Below are 20,069 nucleotides of genomic sequence, written 5' to 3' on the forward strand. Positions count from 1 at the left end.
GGAAGAAGACTGGCCTGGTTAGACAGCTTTGGTTGGAACTCAGGAAAAAAAAAAAAGAGAGTTTATGACCTTTGGAAGAAGGGACAGGCAACTCAGGAGGACTAGAAGGATACCAAGTGGACAGTGGAATGAAATCCAGTTGGCAGCCAGTCACAAGTAGTGTTCCCCAGAGCTCAATATTAGGGTCAGTTCTGTGACTACGTCACAGTATCTGAGGACAAATAACCAACAGGTCAAGTGTTTCTTAAATTAAAAGGCGGGATAAAAACCTGTCCTTCATTGTTCTCAGGGTGAAACAGGAGACAGATGGCACAAAGAAGAACTAAGCCATGTTCTCCTGAGAAAATTTTCAGATGCCTTCATCTTACTGGAGAGGAAGGACCCAGAGGTCACCGGTTCCTGCAAGAAAACATCTCTTGCATGGCCAAGGGAGGAGAAATATTTCCACTTGGGACTTCAGGCTACCCACAGCATCACTGAGGGGAGCCACTTGGGACGGGCTCAGGTAGAAGTGAGACCTGAGGCTACCAGACAGCATCCCCAAAGCTGTAGCAGATGCAGCCAGACCAACCAACATTTCAGCTTCCTCCTTCACAGCCAACTGATGATGCACCAGCATCTGCTCAAGTTCTCTTGGCATGGAAGAGGCCCACCAGCCCCACAAGGCCCCGGGACCACCACCACTCCCTCCCTGCTGCCATTTGCTCTGTGTGGCCCATGTAAGCAGAGGTGGCCGCATCAGCCAGAGAGCAGCCAGCAGGGACACAGGCTGACGTGGGCCACCTACACCCAAGGGGTGAGGTTCTGCTACCTATGACCCCACAAGGCTCAAAGCAAACACTTCCCCTAAAACCCAGCATGACACAAGTTGCACAGGAGAAAGGTCTAATTTTCAGAAAGAGACTAAGAGAAATCAAGGCCAAGCCATTTTTGTTGGTGCATCGAGGCAAGTCCTGCTCATCCTTCCAGTTAAACTCTTGCTCTGCAAAGTAATTTCCAGAAGGATAAAAGAAAACAAAGAAAAAGAAAAGAGGTTCTTAAACATAAGCACTTTCTGCCTGAGCTGAAGTGTGACAGGACACAACTGAAGCACTTTGGGAGCAAAATACATCAGCTTGAGCAGACCTCCAGCACCTGATTGCTCCAGGATGGCCATGACTACAGGTCTTCACCAAGCCTATGACACCACGATAACAAGATTTTTCAGCACTTTACAGTTATTCTACAAAAGGTAAGTGGCAAACCCTACTTTGTCCATCATTTGCAACATGAAAAAAAGTTAAAAGATCAAGCTCTGGAACTGGTTTCAACTCTAGAACAAGACATTTTTAAATAGAACACTCATGTTTTATGGCAAGGAGAGGATTTATTACTACTGGGACACAAGACTTTCCCCACAGGCAGGTAGCTGCTGCCTTCCCAAATTCCCAAATCTCCCACCTGGCTGCAAGCCCTGGGGGAATGCACACACCTCAGCAGTCCCTTATATATCCACTCACCAAACAGCCACAGCATAATTTATTTCAAAAATTAGCCACTTGTAGCTATATTTATTTTTTTAATACCGGCTACACTGCCTCAGCCCAATGCTTTTTCTCAACAGCTCTGCCATTTAGCAAGCATTAAACCTGATGGTGCATGAGACACAACAGGGTTTTACTCACACCCCTGTCCAAGAGCTGGCTCAGTAGAGCTGACAGCTACAAGTAGTTTAGACAATATTTATCTCATACCTTTCCTTCCAAAAAAGCCAGCCTTTTGGAATCAAACATATGGAATCCATCACCAAAAATGACCAGTTTGGGAGCAGAGCATCCTTTCAGCTTGAGGCAATGCTGAAACAGAGCAGTAAGTTTTAGGGCAGCCAGGCAGAAGAAGCCAGCAGAAGACAACAGTGGCTGAGCTGAGACATACACAAGGAGGATGTGAAGTCCAACTTCTTGACCGAGCACCGGGGCACTCTCAAACAGCAACAGTCAAGAGTTTTCCTCTCCCCCGAATGCCCCTCTTGGGACTCCACAAACCTTCATTAACAATGATCTTCTGGAGCCTAATAAAGCATTGAAAAAAAACCCACATGAGCAAATAAATTGGGCTGAGGTCCAGATCTGATGCTGGAGACTGAAAGGTTAAAGGGAGACAGTAACTATATAACGTGATCTAAGCTGTGCTTGCTGCCTCCACCTAGCACCACTCCTTTTATTTTCTCCCTCCTAAATCTAACCCCAGGCTCCACCACAGTTGTATTTCACTTTCAACTTGAAGCAGAAAACTTCTAAAAAGTATGAAATGGGTCAGAGATCCAGTCAGCATCTCTCCAGATAAAAAAAGTGTATTTGCAATCCCTGCACTCACTTTCCCTTGATGCAAAAGGTTAGTTTGTGTTTTCCAACTGGGGTATTTAAACAAGAAATTTCACAGGAGACACTGCCTCAAGCATAAAGTGTTTGAGCTATAATAAGTACCAATAGATGCTCTTTCTCCCCATTTTGAGACAATTCAGTTATATTGGTTAGTGTATCAATTCTGGTAGAAATCAGATGGCTTTGCTACACGAGGAACTGGAAAGCCCCAGGAACTCACACTTCCACTTATTTTAACTCTGACTTTTTTGGATTAGGTTGCTATCACAAAGCCAAGTTCGGAACACTGGATGCTGTGTTAAATCCCATTAGCTGATTACACGGCTGAGCAGCAGCAATGGTTTGCTGAAAAAGTGAACCCGGCTGCCCAATTTGGGAACCAGACAGTCATGCTGACCTTGTGCACAGCACCATGTAACAACAACAAGAGTTTGCTCCCACTTTTATCAAAAGCCATCTCTTTCAACAGCTCAGACTATCTGCAGCACAGCCAGGCTGATGTTCCTCAGCCTAACCCTGGCTCAGCCAGCCCAAACCCTAGAGCATGTCTCTGTAGAGGGCAGGCATATTCCTGCCATCATACTACAGCAAGCATCACTCTCGCTAAACCCGAGCTCCTTCCCTCCTCCGTTTCCTGCCGTGCCACCAGTTGGTTCAAACCAGCCTTCCTCATAAAGTTATTCTAAACAAGATAAAAATAAAACCTTCAAGAGCAGGGACAGCCTAACGCACACAGCAACGATGAGGACAGATTTGTCCTGTGTTCACAGCAAAGGGGACGCTCATGCAAGAGAGCAGCAACCTAGAGAGACCTTCCTGCCATGACCAACAGCAGATGAACCTCAGGTTTAACTCTTTCCCAGGACTTTCTGTACATTTGTGGCATTGGTGGCAGGAGTCATAAATGACAAATAGGGAAGCAAAGACGGAAAGTGCCTTCCCACCCTGGCTCCACTTCCTAGCAGGAGCAGCCAAAGAAACAGGTTCCCTTTCCAGGTCCTTGACTTGTTCTTGGCTCTCTGGTTTCAACCTCCAGGCCTCATCCTTCCTGGGGAAGGAGCTGTTACAGAGGCTGGCGATGAACATTTTCATTTCCTCATGCCAAAAGGAAAAGGAAATTTCTAAACAGCTGTTCCAACCACACCACTCCCCTCTAAAGCAGTTATCACCATGTCTCTCTCAGGGATTTTAGCACAAAAAAAACCCCTATTCACATTTTTAGAAAGAAGCTGTGGGCACCAATCCTCTGGGGAAGGCTCCAAGCTGCAGATCCCAAGGGGATGGAGATGTCTGCATAAGCATGGAGTCAGCTGCCCAAATTTGAGGAGGACAAGACACGCCCATACTCAGACCTCCAACACCCTCCCTAACTCATTTCAGCACATGCAAACACACAGGAACTCCTAGGAATTACGCACTTCCAAATCAAGGTGGAAGCCAGGTGATTCCTGGCCCAGGTCCACACCACTGCACCTTCTACCACCTGCAACTCCTTGCAGAGGTCAGTGCCCTGGAAGACCATCAAGCCAAGCTGGGAAAACTGTGCTCCCTGCACTAGTGTTCAATAGTTGCACAAAAGCTCCAGGAACTCTTTCTCTAAGCAAAGAGCAGCCTGGCAAGATGCAAGAAGATGGATCCCTCAGTTTAATTCAGTCCACACCGAGACCAGCTACCACCTTCATTAAGCATCAGCCAGCTCATTACATGCACAAACACACAGCACAGTAACCAACCAGCTTCACCAGTTTACAAGCCTCAATCCCCCAAACATTTTTTAAAAAGCACATTTGAGAGGGACTTACGGAGCAGCAGCACTTCCAGCACAATACCTCGTTAGATGTTTCTGCACTGCTGAAAGACCCAAAACACCCACATCCCTCAAGCCTCGCTGATCGTTGAAGTTTTAGTAGTGTTGATAAGCTCTCAGCTGGAACAGTTCTTGCGCACAATAAGTTTTATCTGCCACAGAGCACACTTGTTACAGAGCCTTTCTTATCACTGCTGCTAATATCAGCAGAGATAGAGAAGCACGTCATGCCTGGGAAGGGAAGATGCAGAAATAGGAGTGGACACGTCTTTTGACTCCATCTGCCCAAGCTCGTGACCTCAGGGGCTCCCTGCTCCTCACCCCACATACCCTCAAAAGCCCCACAGCCTCCAGCGAGGACAATCCTACATCCAGCCCACAAGTTGCTCAAGAAGAGCAGAGCAGAATCCAGACCTTAACACAGTGATCCAGATACATCCCTCCAGGGAACACACAGCTGAGCTACAATGTTCAGGGAAATAGGGAAAAAGCCAGGATTTTCCCTGAGCTGGGGGGAAGAAGCCAAGAGGGCAAAAGGGATTGTCTCGTAGGTCCAGTACAGCACTCAGTACAACCAGACTATTATCCCAGAAGCTGGGATTTAAGGACTCACAACAGGAAGGTTTTGACATTATAAACAGACAAATTTAGAGATATAGAGGACTCCTCTCACTGAAGCTTTTTCTGCTCTTAGACACGTCCTGTAGCAAACAGTCATGGGTCCATTTCTAAGACAGTCTGGACATCAGGTTACAGCTTCACAATAAACTCACAGGCTTCATTCCTGCTAACTAATCACATTCCCACTGTAATACAGAGGCATTCTGCACATGAAGATAAAACCACAAGGGGTTTTCAGGTCATCAGGAACCTTTGCCTTCAGGTCACAGGCTCAAATCCAGCCTTGCTATTAACCAGCCAACATCTCTCCCCCTACCAGGAGAGCCCAGCCACTAGCAAAAGCTTTTATCACCCCACTCCAGGTGACAATGTCACCAGCATCATTAAGGCTCCCCAGTATGTACTCGGACAAGTGTGATACGAGATCAGCATGCACCAGAGCCCTCCTAGCCTGGCAGATGGACTGCAGCAGGCAAGCTGTTTGCAACACCTCCCTGGAGGTGACCCCTAAACAAAGAGCATTTCCAATCCGCAGCAATTTTTGGTGTTGCATGACAGACCCGGCACAGGAGCAGCACAACAGGTTTTGAAGGCTGGAAACCCAGAACTGAATGAATCAACCTTGCATTCTAGATCAACAGCTTGCTTCCCCTGTCTTTCTTTTGAGGGAGACAAATAGGTATGTTCAGATTTGATGTAGGTAGGCATATTGCCCCAAGAGCTCTAAGAGCTCCTAGCTAGAGGCCATGTATCTTAATCTCCCCTGGAGAGACAAAAAAAACACAGTAAAAGGCTCCCACTTCCCCCAGCGGATCCCCTGTCCACTTCATTAGTCCATGTGGGGTCACTGATACCCATTGAGCCATGAACTCCTGCCTTGTTACTGACACCTTAAAAAGAGACGATTTAACAGCTTCTTTGTGGTCTTCACTGTCCAGAGGAAGTTACTAGGCTGTGCCACCCCCCAAGTAAGTACAAAGCACATTCCCAAACACCACAGGTTCCAGCAGGCACAACCAACTGGGTTGGAAAGGACCTTGCAGCTCCTCCAGCCCAAGCATGACCCTCCCCCTGACCGTTCCCAACTCCCCCAGATCCCTCAGCGCTGGCTCAGCCCGACTCTTCAACCCCTCCAGGGATCCCGGGGACTCCCCCCTGCCCTGGGCAGCCCATTCCAACGCCCAACAGCCCCTTCTGCACAGAAATCCTTCCTCAGAGCCAGCCTGACCCTGCCCTGGGCAGCTTGAGGCCATTCCCTCAGGGCCTGGCGCTGGGGCCTTGGCTCCAGAGACTCATCCCCCCTCTCTGCCCCCTCCTGGCAGGGAGTTGCAGAGGGCCAGGAGGTCTCCCCTCAGCCTCCTCTGCTCCAGACTGAGCCCCCCCAGTTCCCCCAGCCGCTCCCCAGCAGACCTGTGCTCCAGACCCTGCCCCAGCTCCGTTGCCCTTCTCTGGCCACGCTTGAGTCATTCAATGGCCTTTTTGGGGTGAGGGGCCCAAAACTGAACCCAGGAATCAAGGGGCGGCCTCCCCAGTGCCGAGCCCAGGGCTCAGATCCCTTCCCTGGCCCTGCTGGCCACGCCAGTGCTGACACAAGCCAGGATGCCGTTGCCCTCCTTGGCCCCCTGGGCACACTCTGGCTCATTCTCAACCCCCCCAGTCCCTCTCTGACCGGCAGCTCTCCAGCCACTCCTCCCCAGGCCTGTAGCCCTGCTGGGGGTTGTTGTGGCCCAAGGGCAGCCCCCGGCATTTGCCCTCAGTGGAACATCCCCAGTTGGGCTCAGCCCATGGCTCCACGAGACAGCAAAGACAACATTGCACCCAGGTTCCCTGTGCTGGGTACATCCACCCTGATGGCACAGGCCATCTTCTCCCCAGTCCCCTCACCCTTCAACAGGGAGAGCAATTTTCCAGGCTACGTCAAGTTAATGGACCTGCATTATCAGATATGTCCCTCTCACTTCAATGCTCACCGCTTCCAGCTTGCTTCAGTTCAAGATTTTTGCCTTAAAGAAGAAAAAGGTTGGTAGATGCTAAATCCTAGTCTCCAAATGCAAAGTGGTATAGGTGGACTTTGTTTTTTCTAAAGGCTCCCAAGTTATATTTGTTGGCCCCGTTGAAAACAACAAGGAAGCTGGACAGGTTTCTGCCTCCTCCACAGCTCCTGTGACAGAAGGAGAGATGCCCACCCTCCCCAGAGGGGCTTTTCAGGCATGGTTTGCACTGAATGCAGAGACCCTCTTGCATCCAGACTCCATCCCAGCTCCAGAGGTCTAAGCAAACCACAGAGCAAGTTTTGAGCTGCTTGTTACCCGCATTACTCCTCACAGCCCACACAAGCTCAGGACCGGAGCTGAAACCCCAATGTGTACCGGGGCTGATCCTTGCCTGGGTACAAGCACAAGGAAGGACGTTTCCTCAGAGACTGGCCTTCAGCCACACAGCTCCTGCCCATGTTTTCAGGGACAGCAGCTATAATCCCACAAGCAGCTTTATTTTTCTCTGCAAAGCAAAACTGCCTAAGGAGAACCCACAGTTTGTTTCAGGAATACACATCTACGCAGCGGTGTGACCTTGCGAGGTACAAAGGCTTGTCTGACAGCGTAAGAGACACCAGAGCACACTTATTCCCACCACATTAACGTCTGAACGTATACAGCTGTCTCACCCACAAGTACACTGCATTCCTTTAACATATAGCTCTCCAAAAGCAAGAGCCTGGAGATCCAAACAAAAAAAACCATCCTTACGCAAAGGAGACAGATTAGGAAACACTTGTGATAAGGGAACGTATCTCCAGCCGAGTTGTCAACCTTGCACTTCAAATTAGGCTTTTAATGAGGACTGCAAGCACTCTGCATTTCAGTGATTAACTCAGAGCTAAATATGAGTTCAGCTGCGGCGTTTTTAACACAGATCCTGCCTCCCAGCTCTCAGGCATCAGCAGAACCAGAGAAGACAAGCAGCACTGTGAGAAGCTTGCAGGCTGTCAGACACCAGCAACTTTTGAAGCTAATGCCAAAGCCCAAGCAGGGGGATAACCCACCCCTAAAATAAGAGCCGCCTACTGCTATATATTTACAGAGAATCAAATGCAACATAGCAAGTGGCTCGGGAGCTGGGGAGCAGAGGAAAAAAGGAGACAGTAATGTATGTATTTTTGGCAAGTGTTTTGATACGTGTGTAAAAACTAGAAAACAGGGCTTACAAGTTCAGTGTACTAAGTGCAGAGCAATCCTTTACGATAAACATAATTTACATGTGAACAGGAACACATCTAAAAATAGACATTTTGAGAAGCCATAAGTCTCACTTTACCTCTTTGGCTTGACGAATTCCAGGGCTCCTAACAAGCCCCAAACCATCCACAGATCACAAGGACTGTTCAGCCATTATTCCTGGGCAGATCTCTAAACTCAGGCAGTCAGCTCACGGCCACGGCTGGAGAAATCACAATCCAAAAAGCTTGAGAGAAATGGAGCAAATCACACAGCTGGATTTGTGCCTTGGACTCCCAGACCAGGACACAAGAGCTGCCTGTTTGCTGGATTTCAAACTGCAATAGGTTTGACTGACAGTTTAAAGTCTCATCGACAAGATTCATGAATAATTAGTAGGTAGATTGACACCAAAATTCCCACAATACCTGAAAACATAATCACTGCTGTATCACGCAACTGCCTACAAAACATCACCTACCTGACAGTCTCAAGAAACTCCCGTATAGGGCTTCTTCACACAAGAAAGTAGCTGGGTAAGAGAGACACACTTCTTACCTTCTCTATTAAAAAGCCTTTCTTGTGTCCAAGAAAGGTCAGAGGGTTTCATGACTCCTTCCTACATCAACAGCTAAAACACACAGGAAATATTTTAATCCCAAGGAAAACATTAATTGCTTCTTGGCAAAAAAACCCCAAACAAACCCATACACAAAATCCACCCAAATATCACACACAGAGTGACCTCACCAGCATGATAAATCCCTGTAAACAAGCCTAAACCCTCTCCATCCATCTCAGAGACACTTTAAGCACCAGCAGTACCTCCAGTTCTCATGACCTGGGATGGCCCCTGCCCCACCTTGCCCCTTGACAGCATGATGGAAAAGCACTGGGCACAGCAAGGGGACCTGAGGCATGGCCCTGAAATATATCCCAGTTCTACCACCATCCTCCAAGGTTTTCATCAGAAAAAAAAAAAAGCTCTGCAGCCAGCACATGGGTTTCAGACAGGGTCACACACAAGGGACACTTTGGAAGCTTCAAGCCTGCCCCTTAACACCAGGTTTCTGCCCTCGTGGCAAGGTCCTAGGAAATTTAGCAGGACAGCAAGCCTAGGCTTGAGCCTCAAATCCTCTCCAAGCTCTAAAGTGACCTGCTCCAGGATTAGACCTACTCAGTGCATCACCCTGCCACCCCTCGACCTTTGGGTACCAAGTCCCCACCACTAGTCACAGGGCTGTAGCCATCTCCAAGTCAGAAAAATATAATCCTTTTTTTCAGCAAATCCGCAGTAGGCAACCAGACCATTGACTTGATTTTAGACTCAGAAAATTTGATTTATGATTAGGTGACTGTCAACTCTAAAGCTTCATCAATACAAGGTAAGTGGTCCAAGATATAATCTATTAGAGTGGCTCAGAAGAACGCTTGAACATTGAACAGTACAGCCAGTCCATTACATCTTTTAAAATGCTAAATCCAAAATACCTATTAAAGGCAACTGTGGTCTTCACCTTGCGTTATTTAAGTCAGAAGCAAGATGCTTTTCCCCAAGCAACCTGTGCAAATGTGAGCCTGAAACTCGGCACAGCTAAAAACAGCAGACGACCAGAATATTTCTGCACTGTACATCTAACCTCAGGCTGGGGAAGGGAAAAGTTTCATTTCAGATCACCAAGGCTGGGGAAGGGAGGCAAAATGCAAGGACCAGACATTTACAACGAGACTGTACAAGTTAGAGCAGAGTTTTAAGAGAGTTAAGAGAAATGGCAGGATTTTTAAAAAAATTAAAGCCAGGCTTGCTTTAAGGGGAAAAAGTGCAAGATAAAAGCTGCTCCAGCACAGTGCTGTGTGGTAAATCTGAAACCAAAACAGATCCTTCTGAGCACTCCCAGGCAAGGAGAGTATAAACTTATAGTCCATCACCTCCAAGTCCTCCAGGATCCAGCAGCCTGGACCCCAAGCACCAGGCAAAGCCTCACAAAAAAACCCAGCTCCTGAGCAGCCAGCACTGCAGAGGACACAGTGGTTAGAGAGCAGGAGGATTCAGTTTTGTCATGACTAAGGAATTACATTAAAACCAGTACAAGCTATTTCCAAGGAGGAGATTAGCCACCAGCAGGACTCCACACAGATGTGGGCATCACCCCAAGCCAGGTGCTGTTCACCTCCAGCAGAAAAAAAAAAAAATACCAGCCCATGTCCTCAATACCCAGACCCACAAAAAAGAAAAAAGTGAAAAAAATATCCACAAGAGAAACATTTTTCATAAAGCTTATCCAGCCCAAAGCCCATGATGGGCAAGAGAGACAGAGCCCGATCACAACGTGTAATGGATTCAGTATGTGAAAACACATCGAGATAGGCACGAGCACGGAAAAATTCCCAACTGCCACCCAAGAAGGTCCTTGTTTGAATACCCTTCAGGGGAACACACTGTACCTTGAAGCCACACCTCGGCAGAAATTTTATACAAATATTTAATTACATATAAAACTAAGGCTTTTTTTTCAGGTTATTGAGCAATGACAGGCTATTTAACCACATATTCAGGCAGTTACCCTGCCAGTATCTGCGGGTATTTTTGAAGGAAGCGGGGAGAACACAGCGGTTAGCTGAAGAGGAAAAAGTAGCAAAGCCAAACACCAGTATGCAGCTTTTTTTTTTTTTTTCAAAGTTAAGACGTATTAAAGTAGCTATATCTAACCACTGTTTATAGAGGGGCTGGCAGGCAAAAGCAACTGCTATAGACAGTCTTTTAAATCTCTTTTCCCAGCATCATGCTTAGAATATTCCTACAAAGGTCTGTACCGGCAGCGTACTCAGGGTCAGGGAAAGTTGGCACAGAGCTGGAAGAGGAATCTTTTGCTTTGAGAAGAAGGAATGAGGTGCCTGAGTCCCCCCACACACACACACAATATTGCACCCCTGCAAGACCCTCCCGGACCCCTGGGTGGGCGAAAGTTGTCCTCTCGAATTTCAGCAGGGAAGCAGCTCGTTGGTGTGACACTGCCCTCTCCTGAGCAGAAGGAGCTGCTCAGCCTCACACCCAGCTCAGGACAGTGATTTTGGGGAGCAACAGCCCTAAGCAAACACCCTGCTACAAAGGAAGAAGCCGAGACATCACTCACCCCACAACAGCAACAGTTGGCACCAGCAAAGCCCAAAGCAGCTACAGGTTCCTCACAGCAGCAGCACTTACTATTCCTCTACACAAGGCTGAGCTAACAGAATCACCCCTTCCCCACCATTTGGTCTCCTTGAAGGATAATTATCAACTACTGCAGCCTAAGGAAGCCTCTTTATGGCCACAGCCAAGTGGCTGCCAGGTGGATCCCATCACATCATCTTAATATCAGCAAGAAGGTGCAAAGTATCTCATTAAAGGGCTGTTGGACAGGAGCCCAACCTCTGGGGATGAATCTTCTCAAGAAAAAGGAGTTTCAAACCAGCATCACAGCCTCCAGGGAAAGCATGTTCCTACAGCCCACGTCTGTAGGAAAGTTGCTCTCAGAAGGAGCCCTAAGCGCCCATCTACACCCAACCCTCTTAACGTTAGCAATAACCACACCTTCTTCCACAAGCCCATAGCTGTACGGCAGCAGGGCCATGAGTATTTCAAAGCTGCAAGCGTGCCCTTTTATCTTCACCCTGAGGAAGATTTACAAAGCAAATTAAAGGACAATATTCCCCACAGGTGTGTCTGTCAAAAGGGGACCCAGCTCTAACTTCCACCACCTGTGAGCATCAAAGCACCTCTAAGCAAACAAAGAGGGTGAAGGAGCCATCTGCTACCGGCATCTTGACATCGACCCACGACACCATTTGCAACCACGAGTTACTGTAACCCACACGCCTAAAAAAAAACACCAACAAAAAACTCAATATACCGATTTTTGCATTGAGCAGTGTGATCCTCTATGGCAATTTTAATGCAGTTACTTAAGATCACACATACGTGGCAATTTATGGATAAATGGTTGCGGCTGGTTCAAGTATCTCCTTATCATTTTTCTGGTTCTACAAAAGCTGTTTGTGGCTCTTGCAAAAAACTAAACTCCTTATCGTTAGTTCCAAGCTAGCAGTTTTGGAATCTACAACCCGACACCAAATAAATCGATCGAACCAGAACTCATCTTCTTTGTGCTGCTCGTTGTCGACGCACGAGACAACCATCAGTCATGCTTCGCCTTCCAGTGCAGAATTCATCGCAGGGAAGAGCATAACGTGCAGAACATGCTTATTTAATAGAAAAAGTACAGCTTGACAGAGACACCCACTCTAAAATTAACTCTGCCTCAAATATATTTGCAACTGAAGAAGCACTTTTTAAAATCACAGCAGAATATTCTGCAGCTAGATATTGCTGGGATATTGGAGTGAAGACGCTTCAAGTCTCGATGGAGGAAAAGATGTTAAAATAGCAGGCTTTAAGGATTCAGGGTGCATCACTGCTCGGGTGGATAAAGGCTGTATAATGTATTAATGGACCACTTTCCATAGCAATCCGATGACGGGTGAACATAAACATGCCAGACAAAAAGCAAGGCAGGAAATCCATTTACTTCAGCTTTTCCCCAGCCACACCTGCCAAGTGCAAACTAGCAATTTCTAAGAAGGAAAGAAGGCAGAAGGCATTTATCCTGCGTCACTCTGTGATCCAAACCCCCCCCCCCCCCAAAAAAAAAACTCTTTAAGACTAAGCACTGGTCTAACTTTTGCTCACGAATAAGCAACAGTCTAAATTTCTTGGCAGCTGGGAGCACCCCGAGGAGAATCAGCATCCGAACGGCACAGTCAGGTTTAACATTCTCCATGCACAGCGTAACTTTCTAACGGAGAAAAACCTTACTGAGTAAGCACTCATTTTCCTTCACACAGGGACAAAGAGCCAGCAAAGAGAACCATAATTCAATATTTTTATTTTTTTTTTTAATTTCACATGCAGTATGGTCATGACCATTCCGATCATCTATCCGTAATCCCTTTCCAGCCCCAAAATAACCTTTAAGCCAACAAGATTACAAGTAATACTAGTGGCTGTACGGACCCACCCCTAAAAAAACCCCAAGCATGGCGAGTTTGACAAAGCCAGGTTTTTTCTGGCTTAAAGAATCCCCATTTCCATCTCGCCAGGGGTGAAATTTCACAGCTTCAACATCAGGAATTGCTACAACAGACCTTTTCCAGAGGAAGGCTCACATTTCCACTGCAACTCCTCAACGCCCAGTTTTCTAGGCAGTGAATATACAGGACTTAGGAGAGAGCTTCCATAAAACAGCAACGAGATTATTTTTTTTTCCCCTTCTTTCTCCTGAATGACACCTTTTTCCGAGCAATTTCTTTGCCAAGCATCATGACAAAATAACACCCTTCTCTGTTGACCCTTTTTCACCCCCTTTGCTCAGTGCTGGTGAGAAATTTTGGGGTCTTTAACACGGGGCTTTGCTCCAGAGGGGGGGAATGTCCCCAAAAACCATCCAGGACATCCCTGTGGCATCCTCAGAGGGTGCTGGGAGAGCTCGGGTGCTGGATGGACACAGGGTGCTCCTCCAGCGGGCAAGCAGCGATAAATCCCTCTTGGGATTTTGCTGCCTCAGGATTTTACAGCTCCGGACAATCCCGGTGGAAAGCCCTGGGGACGTGGGACAGTGCAGCTGCCATTATTTTGAGAGCAGTGTATAAAAATGAAGCGTTACCTGTAAAACAAGTAGGGCCTAAAGGGGAAAAAAGGGGGCGGCCAGACCCACACCCTGGAAACTGGAGGGAGGGGGGGGGAGCGGTCCTGGAGACCTGAAGGGGTACCCCGGGACCCCTCCCCAGGTGGGTGCCCACCCATGTCCACATAGGAGCACCCAGTCAAATCCCAATTTTGGTTGGGGTGCTCCGGCTGGATGAGGCACCCTTTGGGGAGCAGGGGGGGGGGGGTGGGTACACACCGTTTGGGGGGCACGGAAAGCAAAGAAACACCTTTTGGGGAGGGGAACGCCTTTTGGGGAAAAGTAACACTATTTTGGACAACGGAGCAGCTTTGGGAGGTCAAACCCGGTACATCTGTCACACACACCCCCCCCACCCCCGGCTCAGCATCATCCCCACACACACACCGGGGGCACCCTGTACCCCCCTTGCCGGGCTTGCGGGGGATGAGGGGGGCCGATATGCAACAGCCCCCCCCTTCCTCCCAGTCCAACCAGTCCAACCCTTTACCTGCTGCCGCTGGGAAATCCTCCAGGTCGCCAAGCCCCGAGGGAGGGGGGGACCCCTGCCCCGCCGAGCGATGCTCCCCCCGGCAGCGAGGCTGGGGGGGGGGGGGGGCTGTCCCCCTGGCAGAGGGTGGGATGGGGACAGCGAGGGGCCAGGAGGGAGGGAGGGAGGTGACACCACCGCGTCCCCGTCCCCGCAGCCCGGCGCGGCTCGGCTCGGCTCCGCCGCCCGCTCCCGGGAGCGGGGCGGGGGCTGGGGCGGGCGGCTCCGCCCCGGACAGCGGCAGCGACAGGAGGAGGAGGAAGAAGAGGAGAAGGAGGAGGAGGAGGAGGAGGCAGGCTGCACCCAAAGGCTTGGAGCTCCTCTTTTTGGGGTGTCCCTGCTGGGATGCGCCCGGCTGCGAGCAAACCCTTCCGCGGTGGGGTGCCCCACGGCTGCGGGTTTGGGGGCTCCCCTGGCTTGGGAAAGGTTGGGGCACCCCTGCCAAGGGAAAAGACTGGTCCCTGCTCCGTGGTGCTGCCCCAAAGCTCGGCTCTGAGAGCCCCGAGGGGCTGGGAAAGACGTGGGGTGCTTGGCACTACGCCATGGGGGTTGGAACCGCTGAGCCCCAAAAGGGCAGCGAGCACCCGGCTTCAGCACCCATCACCTTCATCTTCCTCCTCTGAACAGGGATGCCTGGAGATTGTCCACCCCGGGAGCAACGTGCACATAAACACATACTCAGGGTGTAGCTAAAAGAAAAAGCTAACCTGGAAAAAAACCTCCACAAGTTACACCAAAGATACACGGCCCTGTACGTCCAGGGCTGCTGTTAACTGGGCACCAGTAAATCCCAGCTTGGCAGCAGGGAGCGGAGGGGTCACAAGGGAAAATATTCACATTTCTATGCCTCAGGTTTTTATATAACAGGCAATCCTGTCTCAAAGCCTCCTAGGAGGGACGTTCTGCGCAGCGGGGTGTTCCCACCTGTATGGATGGAGGATCAAAAGGGTCAGGTACAGCTTTGGGCTTTCCTGATTTCTCCTGCTCCGGTAAATGTGCCCTTTCCAACCCACCCAGCATTTATTTTTCCATCCACTTTCATCGCCTGCACTTAAGTTTTACATTAGATCCTGATCTCCCAAGCGTGTAGTCGCACCATGGGTGGGTCCCCCGGACCTCACCTACACACTGTGGGAATCCTGGTGCAAGGGCCTTGAGGTGTAGCAGTTTGGGGAAAAGATGAGAGTTTTGATGTGTCTACGCCATGCTCAGGACTTGTTTTCTGCACGCTGCAACAGCACAGGTGAATCAGGGCGAGAAGGGTGTCCAGGGCTGCCCAGCACTGTGGACAAAACTGGATTGTATCCTTGGTGTGAATTTTTTGCCCTTCTTGATGCGAAATGACAAAATCACCTGAGAGAAATGTATCTTTCTGCAAACTGGCCATTTTACACCGGTTTGGCCCATGCTTGGAGCCGGCCCTGGAGGTGCAAAAGGTGCAAAAGGAGGGGATGTGCTGTCAAAACAACAAGAAAGTGCGAGAGAGATGCCAGGCTCATCTTTACCGAGACAGACAAAGCCAATAGTTCACTAGACAACTGTCTCTCTTTTCCTAACAGGCATAGAAATAAACCAAGAAGCTGCACCCACCAGCACGGAAACCTCGCCTGCAACAAAAGCCCGGAGGCAAAAAAAAATCAGAATATAAAGTCTGATCCAAAGTGAGGATTCCCAGCCCCAGCAGAGAGACGCAGGGTTGCGTTGCAGGCAGCAGCGCAGGCAGCAGTGCAGGCAGCAGTCCTGGTAGCTGTTTGCCAAAACGTTTTTTCCTTCCAGTACTGCTGACGGCAGGCATTTCAAAATCAGAAGTCCCTCAGAGCTGTGATTATTTTAAATCCTGATGAAAGTATATCCTGTGGGAGCATTTTATTTGCCGCCTGGTTGCTGGGTGCGTTGTGGAGCTTTTGGGATGGGTTTTCCCGCAGGCTGGAGGGTGGGTGCGTAGGGGGGGACGGGACAGATGCAGGTATGCTGAGACACGTAACAAAGCCACGACCATAGGTCCTTGTGACTTTGCCAGACTTTAAACACAGGGGATGAACTTAGGGATGCTCTCCTTTTAATTTCAGCAGAAATAGTTCAGCCATTTGTAAGATTGAGGGAAAAATATTTGCTTCTGGCACCAGGAGGAAATATTCTTCTAACTTGTGAGGTTCCAGAACTGCTCCTAGCGTCAGCCAGTTATTGACTTTTTAACATCCATTTGCTGAGCAAAATGACTCTAAAAAGAATCAGAGTTTGCACACTTTCAGCATATTTCTTTGGCTTGGCCAGTTGAATCTGACACAGGCTCCCACCGCGGACGCGGGGCTGGGGAACGTTTCCTTTTCAAGCCACCTCCAAGCAGCTGTGAAGAAAGGAATGAAGAGCAGAAAGTCTGACTTTTCCCCCCTGCTAGCAGCACTTTGGCTGCTAAAAGCCGTGCAATGTCAAAAAAAAAAAAAAAGTCGTGGAGTGGCCGATGGAAGGAAATTTCATATGAATTTTGAGACAGCTTCTAGGAAAATAGATGCAGTTTTGGACTGGGAAGGTTGTTTTCAGATTTAAAATTTCCTTCTCCCATGCTTAGAGCCTTGAATGCTCAAAGCTGTTTTAAATATCTCCCTTGGTTATGCCCAGCCACATTCATTTCAAAATGCACCTACAAAACCCTCGTTAAAACTCTTTGTACTCCTGTGACACTCACAGACTGTGATCAATTTTTTAAGTTGCTCCGTTAGGACCCGGCTCAGGTCTGAGGCTTTAAACCAGGGGCAACTTTCAGGCTTAGACAGATTTCACATCACATTCTGAAAGCATTTCGTTATACGTTTATGGAAAGGAAAAATTGGTCCAGGAGGGAAATTCTTGTTTTCTGGCAGGGCAATACAAGACTGGAGATCTGGTGATGCAGAAGAGCATCACAAGTAAAGTCCGAGAGGAGACGGCGCTTCTGTATTTTGGGTGGGGGGACAGGGAGGAAGATGCTGTGGTTCCCTGCAGGAGTGGGAACAGAGGGAAGGGGCGAACAGTCCTTAACCACAACATCACACTCCTCCAAGAAAAAGTGGAGTTTCACCCCTCTGTAGGTAGAAGAAAACCCCTTTTCCTCCTTCCAAGCTCACAGGAGGGAAGTCTTTGCTGGAGAAACACTTGCTGAGCCCTTCTGATGATGCAGCTGTAGATCTTTTTTTGGTGTCACGGGGGTATCTTGTTCCTCCCTGCTATGTCAGAGCGTTTTGGATGTTGGGTTTTTTTGCATTTGCTGCTGTGCTCAAGGTGGGAAGGTTTAGGACACAAGAGAGGGTATGGTGAAAGCACAGCAGATTCTTCCGTGGCTGGCTTTTTGGGGAAGAGCAAGGCACATCTGATCGATGAACGACATAACCGATGCCACCACATCTCTTTAGATGAGCTGTGGGGGGATGTGGGGTAGGGGAGAACTTTGTGGAGTCGGGCTGAGGGTTGGACTCGATGATCCCAGGGGGTCTTTTCCAACCTGAATGGTTCTGGGATTCTGTGATCCGGGCAGAGGGCACTGAGCAAGGCTTGGAAATTTGCAATGCTATCTCGATTTTTGCAGAAGAAGAAAATGAAGCATGAAAAAAGCAAGGCCAAACGTATCTAGGAGACGTCTGGCAGGAAGCGAGCCAAAGTGTGTCCATCTGTCTGTCTGCCTGCCTGTGCGTGGCAGCGAAGCCGGAGGGAGGTAAATCCCTGTCGTGGCTGCCCCGTAGCCCACAGCATCTGAGCAGCCCTGGGCCAGGGGAAGGAAGCGTGGTAAGGGACACGCTATTGTTTTGCCCATGCAAATACCCGGGGAATGCAGGGCAAACAGGAGGGAGAGCTGCGCTTTCCTGTGTTTGTGCTGCGAATATTTTCACTAAGGTGCTTTTTTCTAACTCTTTCTCCGAGGCCTTTGTGCCTCTAATAAGTGTAAGGAGGGTGTTGATTGCAAGCGTCCCCTTAAGCACTATTATTTTACCATAAATAACATTTACAGTGAGAACTTGCAGAGCTCTTTTGCTATTACATCCTCTGTATTTCAACCTCTCCTTCACTTATTTTTTCTCTCAGCAGCCTTCCCCAACAAGCCTGTGCAAGGTACCCATCCCTGCAGCAGGAGTGGTGGTGGGCTTGTGAGCCCTGAAGAGATCACTGAGGGCGAATATGTGAATGTTTGACGTTACCCAGCAACTAGAGGAGAAGATATCATTTGTCTGCTAAGTCAGGAAACACTTTGCCTGTTTGCACAATAGCTGTGTTTGTCTGCTCTGTGGTAGGTTAACCAGCAGCCCCGCAACCCTTTCAGGAAATAAGATGAATGTGCTTAAATATGAGTAAAGTCACTGGCATGGATTATTGCTGCAGGTAAATCAGGTCCCAGTCACCCTCAGTCTCAGCTAATCACTGCACTGAAGTCTTCCAGTGTGGCGGAGAAAGTGTGGCCATAACGATGGTCCCAACAGTCGTGAAAAAAGAAAAAAAAAAAAAAAAAAAAAAAGGATTAATTTTGTCCTGGCACAGTCTGAAAGAGAAAATTACAGTCAGCGCCCTGCATCCCTTCCCCACCATCAGAATAAAATACTCTGTGGCGTGTCATCAATACAAAATTAGCCGTGAGCACATCTCCACATAGACCAGGCGGCTGGAAGTCAACAACAAAGTCAACTGTTTTTTCAGCTGTTAGGAGAAATGACCGGGGAAAGTGATAAACAGAAGCAGAGTCTCCCCCTTTGATTGTCCTTATTGCAAACTAGGTGCTCCTCCACTGCAGGGATGGTATTGAAATATAAGTTGTGTTACATAAATAAATGCAGAACATGACATAAGGTGTATTATCAGGTCAGTCGCACGAGGTATTTCCTCTTCTTTCATGTCTGAAAGGTGCAGTCCAACACTTGACCAGGCACATGGAGTACACCTGGGCAAAGGTTAACCAGTGTTTGATCACGCCGTTGGCTATCACGGCCCTATCTCCCCATGCACTGGCCTCTCCACTGCCATCCTCCAAATCAATTCTTCGGGAGCAAAGTATGAACTTTCCCAGCAATTGGCTCTGTAAACTCAGAAGAAGACAGTAAGGACAAAGCTGGCAAGGTCCAAACAGTGGGTTGCAGGAAGCATCGATTGTCTTCAGATGGGCAAAGAGGCAACATAAGGATGGAGGAGGAGAAGAGGTTGGTTGTCAAAAGAGGAGAAGACCTGGAGGAGGCAGGAGTCGTCTTTGTGGTGACAGTGGTCCAATGGCAAGGTGAGGAATGTCTGTCTCCATCAAGATTGCTCAGGATGAAGAGCGCCCTGTGCCCTCCTTTCCCTCTGAAGCCCTAAAGGACATTGCCCTGTAGGAATGTCTTATAGGCACCACAGCCCTTCAAAGGGCCTGGTGGGAGAAACATGGGTCTGGCCAGTCTATCCACAGCCTCCTGGATGGAGGTGAGGTGCAAAGTGGTACAGGATCTTGTGCAAATATCCTAATTGACAAGGATAGCCATTGCCACAAAGGGTTCCCACAGCTGAGCTGGTGGCAAGTCTCAGTCCTGTATCCCAAGATTTTGACTTTTTATTTATTGGCATTTTTTCCCCACATTAAATACACAATTGGAAATAATGAACCCATCTATAATCCTGCTCTCAGTATCAAGCTTAGGTCTGCTACAGGGAAAAAAATAGGCACGCATTAATACAAAATCCCATACTGCCTCACACACTGGCCTTCATTACCAAAGCTCTACGAGTGCTGAGGACATTCATGGCTGCGTTCAATTAGTAGAGCAGTAAAATAAATATCTGGATATAAGTCTGGACTAGTAGCTCCCCTTGCAGCTCGGC

At 48.6% G+C, this 20,069-nt stretch overlaps 1 protein-coding gene across 2 annotated transcripts in view; it reads right to left on the minus strand.

The window, feature by feature from the left end:
- The window catches only part of GDPD5 (glycerophosphodiester phosphodiesterase domain containing 5), a 177,748-nt gene extending 163,299 nt beyond the window's left edge, over positions 1–14,449 (minus strand). For both annotated transcript variants that reach the window (XM_074918819.1, XM_074918808.1), the window contains exon 1: positions 14,220–14,449. The gene's annotated coding sequence lies outside the window, so the exon portion shown is untranslated. The remainder of the gene's footprint in view (positions 1–14,219) is intronic.
- Between the last annotated feature and the right edge of the window lie 5,620 nt (positions 14,450–20,069).

Source organism: Athene noctua, chromosome 1, assembly GCF_965140245.1.
Source record: "Athene noctua chromosome 1, bAthNoc1.hap1.1, whole genome shotgun sequence".
In the NCBI taxonomy this organism is placed as follows: domain Eukaryota; kingdom Metazoa; phylum Chordata; class Aves; order Strigiformes; family Strigidae; genus Athene; species Athene noctua.